We start from the raw sequence: 6,425 nt of genomic DNA, 5'->3' as shown, positions 1-6,425 counted from the left end.
TGCAAGGCTTACTGATGATACCATATTTCATGATGAATATTCTTGAATGATAATATGAGAAAATGAAAATGATATTTGGTTTTCCTGAGCTGCTGTGTAGCTCCACCACTGGCCTCCTTATTGTCATTAAAAGGTGGAGAATGGTAATAACTACCATTCATAAACTCAATGATGTAGTGCTAAACTAGTGAAGATTATTTATTAATACAGAAGATGCAAGCCAATGAAGCTCTGGTTAGAATTACAGGAGCTCTTCTGGTGGCCAAAGGAAGGGATTTAGAGATATTCACAATTCTCATAGTGCTTCAAAGTTCCACTCATAATAATACTCTGTGTTTATCCTTTAAGTGAAAAGGGTATCCACCCTCCTGAGTCATTTTTTCCCCTCCTCTGGCAGCAGCTATTATCCAATCATATTTCAAAGAAAGCATTCATCAGTTTTTTTACTGTTTGGGGATAGTTTTGCAGTTTCTGGAAGACTTTTGAATAATCCCTGGAGTCATCATGCTATTGGTCCTTAACGGCAACCTGCAGCTATCCTAATATCTAGACATAATCTCAGTAAGTATGTCAAACAATTGGTTGCAACAGTTCGCAAAAGCTGTCCCATCATAAAAAAACAGGTAATTTCATGAAATGGATCCTTCTGTTTAGATATGTCTAAAGGTTAGTGTAAGTTCCTAATAACACAATGACAATTGGGTAACAGCCTGAAATGTTAATTTAAGTAGTATGTCTATATCCCGTTAAATTGCCTTATTCTTGTTCTTGTTATCCATCCTTTCCTTAGCCCAATCCATACAATTCTTTGTCTTTTCTTAATTATCTTCCTAGCAGTCTTTAACATCTTTTTGTGTTCTCTCATGGTTTACATTCTGAGGAATAGTGATTTCAGCTTGGAGAGGTCACATACCAGGTATTGAAATATAGCCTTTTTTTTAAAGAGGAGTTTGGCAGCTATTTGACATGATTCATTTTTACAACAAAAAGTTTCCAATTTCAAGCTTGGATAAATGTTTGTTTAGCTAGAATTCAATTACCTGAATTGGAAGAGGGCCAAGATTGTAGCATTAATAGTAACACCTACCTCATTCCTTCCAAATGTATCTATTTAAGGAGGAAAGCATTTATTCAACAGATGTGGTGCCAATTTTTAATGACATATACCTGCTGCTAGTGTTTACTAAATATGTGTACCAATGGAAAAGCAAATCCTGCTCAGACAAGGCAAAATAGCAAGGTTAGTTTACCAGCAATTCAAATTATGCATGCCATGTAAAAAAGAGATCCATCATAGCGGAAGAGAAGTGTTTTATCTCTCACATACCCACTTAAGGTACTCCCTTTTCTGATCCAACTGTGAGGTGTTTTGCAGCAACTAGGGATAAAAATGTGATCATCTATGCTGCATATTTTAAAAGTAATATTCCTGAAGATTTTACAGTGTGAAAAGCAAGCTGCTATTACTGTTTACTGAAGCCTCCTAACAAATCTATAGTTTAATGGTAGAACATATGGTTTGTACAATCCCAGAATCCATTCCTATTAAAAAGGCTCTAGTTTAGGGGCTCAGTTAGCAACACCAGGTAAACCCCTGGCTGAGACACATGAGAGAATATTAGTCAGAGTAGGTATAATAGAGTAGGTCTGATTCAGAGTAGGTCTGATTCAGAGTAATGATCAGCCTTAGCTGTATAGATCTTGGTGCTTAGCTTCAAAAACTAGGAATTGAGGCTTCTTGATGGACACTTGCTTGAACACTTGCTTATCCAAGTATTGCTTGCTTATCCAAGATGGTGACCAGAGCAGAACTCTGAGAATGAGCTCTGTCAAGAATTTTGCTACAATCCTGTTTGGGGAAGCACATGTGGGACCCAGTCTATTTGGAAAACCTGAGGGTGTTTAGGGACCCCTGTGGAAGCCATGGAGTCGAATGCACCAGTCAGTGCTGTCAAGAAACTGACTTATAACAGCCATTTGTCTTTAAAAGTGTGTTCTTATGTATGTAAGTTGCTGAAGCCTTTCACCAGTATACACCAAGATGAAGACACCTTGATGAAGATGCATTCAGGGATCTTCAGAGTGCCACTTTGCTACACTGCTGATGTTTGTCAAGCTTCTCCTTAAACATTGAAGCTGTAACCAGATAGGAGAGTTATGAACATGAACATATGAAGCTGCCTTATACTGAATCATACCTTCAGTCCATCAAAGTCAATATTATCTACTCAGACTGGCAGCGGCTCTCCAGGGTCTCAAGCTGAGGCTTTTCACACTTACTTGCCTGGACCCTTTTTAGTTGGAGATGCCAGGAATTGAACCTGGGACCTTCTGCTTACCAAGCAGATGCTCTACCACTGAGCCACAGTCCCTCCCCTTACCACTGAACCACAGTCCCTGCCCTAACCACAGTTATTGGTGAGATAGCTAGATAGTTTTCTTTGTTTGCTTCTCTGTACATCCTTGCTCCCTAATTTGTATGTTTTTATTTGGACCCAAGTGTACTACTAAGGAGTAAAACCTCTTGTTTAATTTGGCACATTTATTTTTTTTCCAGATTTGCTCGACCAAAAGATGCCACTGTGGAAGATGAGAGACAGACAGACAGATGTGGGAGGAACCCCAGAGTCTTTGGAGTGGCCCAAGCATTGGCCCCATGCCATGGCAATTCATGAATGGGCATCAATGCTTCCTGCCTCAGCTGTGGCATCTTTGATCCTTGTCACAGTGATTCCCACACTAGGAGCAGTTTTACAGGCCATGGCAGATGCAAGCTGTGCAGTGGTGTATTTTACCACTGTTGTATTGCTTTGGACCCTTGCCCCTGGTTTTACTGGAGCACCCAGGTTGTTAATAGCCCTTTCCACCCTTGCTGGATAACACCTAATAGTAGGGAGTTGGTGACTAGTACAAGACTTGTACTACAGACTGGTGTCATGTAAATTTCATTGGGCCAAACAGTCACAGTGCACAAGATGCTGTGAAATAGGGACTAGAAAAGATCATTCCAAAATTGCCGACAGCTGGCCCAGAGGAATTAACCGAAGGACTGACTGCTTGGATGCACCCAGTTATTGGAGGCAACCCAGGGAATCTTAGGCAGGTTTGGTCCTACTCGGTGATCTCTGAATGCACACGTCTACATGGATGGGCACATTTGGCGACAGTCAGACTTGGACTGCCCCTCTGGGAGCCTGGAGCGGCTCTTTGAGGCTGTTTCTGTACAGTCACCAACCCCGATGCAAGCCAGTAAACTTATTGTATAGTGGGTTCTATGCATGGAGGAGTCTTGAAGTAATTGATAACAAGTTCTTTAATAGGAGAGACATAGTATAAGGTCACATTACAAGACTGAATATGGAGCCTATGAGGCTCAACTTATATAAATCTCTGGTTTCTCGTGCAAGCACGTGGACTATGAATGGGGGCAGGTGTAGCTGGGCTTCTTCCCCCCCAGGCACAACTCCCTAAATGTGTGGGCCAAAATGACTGTCTGGCCTGCCCCTGAGTCTACTTCCATTTTGCAGGGCTTGCCGCCAATGAACACAGTCATGTGGTACTTATCCGGGGAGGGAAGGGGCAGTTGGCATACCTGGGTCCCCATCATGGAGAGTGCCTGGATGTCGACCACGAGTGTGACCTTGTGGCGGTGGCCATCTTGTTGGCGTGGTTTCCCTTGCTGCTGTGCTGACGATCGGCAGACCCGTGTCAGATGCTCGGCCTTTCCACATGCGTGGCAGGTCGTGCTCCAGAAACTGCAGTTGCATCACTCATGCAGCTCCCTGCAGCTGGCGCAGGTCTTGGGGATGGTCGGTTCTGTCACCAGTGCCCGTGGCTTTTGTCGACCTGCCTGATGCAGCTTAAGGGCATTGGCCCCATTGGAGTCATCCGACTCTGTGGCCGGTTGCAGCTGGTGCGTGCTGGTACCCAGGCAGCGGGCCTTCTCCTTACTTGCATCCTCGGCGGTGGTGGTTATTTGTAGGGCCTTTGCCAAGGTAGGATCTGCTTCCATCGCAATTTTCCAACGTGCCTTCAAGTCCCTGATGCCATGAGTGAACTTCACGAGCAAGGCCTCTTCCAATTGTGCGCCATACTCTGCCTTCCTGCCCATGTCTCGCAGGCGGGCTAGGAAGGTCGCTATGGTCTCGTTCAGTTTCTGGAAGCTGACAAGGAACTGTAGCTTTCGGGTGAGGCGAATTGGCTTCAGGACGAAATGACCGGTCAGTGCCTCGATGATCTTGTCGAAGGAGGATGACTCAAGCATTTCAGGCATGACCAGGCCCTCCGCGAGCTGCAAGGTGGCGATGCCACAGTTGCTCAGCAGGAGGGCCTTCTTGATTTCTGGTTCAGCATCCTTGATTCACTGTGCCACAAGGTGGTACTTGAGTCTTTTGACCCAGGCTCCCCAGGCCTCGGGCTGTGCCATGTCGAACTCTGGAATGGAGTTTTGCTATCCGGACGTGGTGGCCATGATCGGGCTGGGTGGCGATGCCTGTTGTGCAGCGGCGCTGGAGTTCGGTGCACTTGGTGGTGCCGGGAGCCCTGGACCTTGCTCATCTGGATCCCATCCTCATCACCACTATTGTATATTGGGTTCTATGCATGGAGGAGTCTCAAAGTAAGTGATAACAAGCTCTTTCATAGGAGTGACATAGTATAAGGTCACATTACAAGACTGAATATGGGGCCTACGGGGCCCAACTTATATCTCTGGGTTCTCTCACAAGAACGTCATTGGGTCATTTAAACCAGTGGGGGCTTGTGATTGGTCTAGGGCTGCAGAGATTTGGATCCTGCAGCCCTTTGTTTCCAAGTCTCCAAGCTCAGTCCGTATGGCTCCAAAGAGCCTGGCAGGAACACCCAAAGTCTTCCCTTGAGTCCAAATATATAACATCACTAATTCAGGTTTAGGAGACAATTCCCCACATGCTGATCTGGGTCAAGGTTTGGGCCAGATTTTTATTGCCAATAAATCGCAGTTTCTGTACTCCTGTTTTTTCTGGTGTTCCTTTTTTGCCTCAGCTCTTAAATTGTGACCCGGAATTCCTCCATTTGCGCCCGTGGCAGAATTTATTTTGGGTTGGCCCTCTTTATGATCTTAAATATGAAATTGGCAACAAGAGTTCTAAGCTTTTCAGCAATATTAACATTCATATTTCTCTAAACAGCAATATAATTGCCCTCAGCAGCTGTAAACTGTTAATCTTTGCTGCAGTTATGGAATTTGGCCACTAGAGGTCTCAGTCTTTCAGAATCATAGAACTAAACTATCTAAGGCTTAAGTGGGTTACTGGGTAAAAGTTCAACCAGGATGGCAGGAAACAAGATGGAGGGAACAGCCATTTGCAAAGACCCAGAAACTGGGTGAAAGGTAGACGTGAACTGGGGACAATCTCAGCCATGATTGTTTTGAAGTTAGCTCTGATTGTTGATAGTTGGCCATGAAATTGTTTACAGCTGAATGACTCAGTAGATGTGTGTATGAGGTCACTGGAGCCTATATAAGCTGTGGATTTTTTGGCCTACACTGCTGATCTGGACCAGAGTGTAGCTACCCTGCCTCTATGTCAGATTATGCCACACTAATTAGGACTTAGACTCTGGGGTTGCTCTACAAATTCTCTGCTGAACAGCCTAAGAAGAGAGACAGCCCTTGCTGATTTTAAATCATCTTCTGTTTGAGATCTCAAACACAGAGAAAATGCTCAGACTTAGAATCTAGACCATAGCATCTACTAAGAGATGGGACCTTGATTGTAAATGGGAAAATGTAACTAATAGGGGAAGTTCCTGTTGGGACATTTTTTTTTTTGCTTTATTGTATGTTATGCTTGTGTTTAACTGAATTTTAACTGTGTAATTGTTCTCTTAAATGTGCTAAGTTTATCCAACCATTTGCTTTTGTATCCATATATTTTAAGCCTTTTAAAGGAGTCTTCTTAAAACAAAAGGAACTGTAGGAGCAACTGTACTAATGTAATCTCTTGTTTTGCCTTTCTAACTATATTTGCAGCCTTCTGTTTAAAGAGAAACTTGGAGTCTAATAACTGGGGGTTTTTTCTAAACAGTCTAAGAAAGTTTATCTATGAGGTCTTAAAACTTATTAGTGAGTATGTATTAGCCTTCTGCTAATTGCAGATTGTTTTGGTTTCTGCATGTTTTGATTTTGGGGTTTTCTGTTGTTGGGGGTACAGTAGAAATCCCCCTACAGTGTCTAAACTCGTTTTGCATAATTTGCATCACAACTGCTCCCTTTTTTCTACACCCACCACTCCTGCCCAGCCACCAACGTCATCAGATCACTGTGAGAATTCCTCCTTTTTTCAAAAAAGGACAGTTGGTCACATTATTGCATAAAAATGCAAAGCAGAATGTTGCTGTAAATACAAGTTATGAAGCTAGAAGATGCACCAGACATTTTACAT

General features: G+C 43.5%; 1 non-coding gene across 1 annotated transcript; it reads right to left on the bottom strand.

The window, feature by feature from the left end:
- Window positions 1–2,300: 2,300 nt before the first annotated feature.
- Window positions 2,301–2,375, bottom strand: TRNAT-GGU (transfer RNA threonine (anticodon GGU)). The gene has a single exon. It is a non-coding gene; the product is annotated as a tRNA-Thr (tRNA).
- Window positions 2,376–6,425: the final 4,050 nt, after the last annotated feature.

Source organism: Heteronotia binoei, chromosome 21 (genome assembly GCF_032191835.1).
Source record: "Heteronotia binoei isolate CCM8104 ecotype False Entrance Well chromosome 21, APGP_CSIRO_Hbin_v1, whole genome shotgun sequence".
In the NCBI taxonomy this organism is placed as follows: Eukaryota; Metazoa; Chordata; class Lepidosauria; order Squamata; family Gekkonidae; genus Heteronotia; species Heteronotia binoei.
The sequence above is the reverse complement of the archived record's forward strand: the minus strand, read 5'-3'. Positions and strand labels throughout refer to the sequence as shown.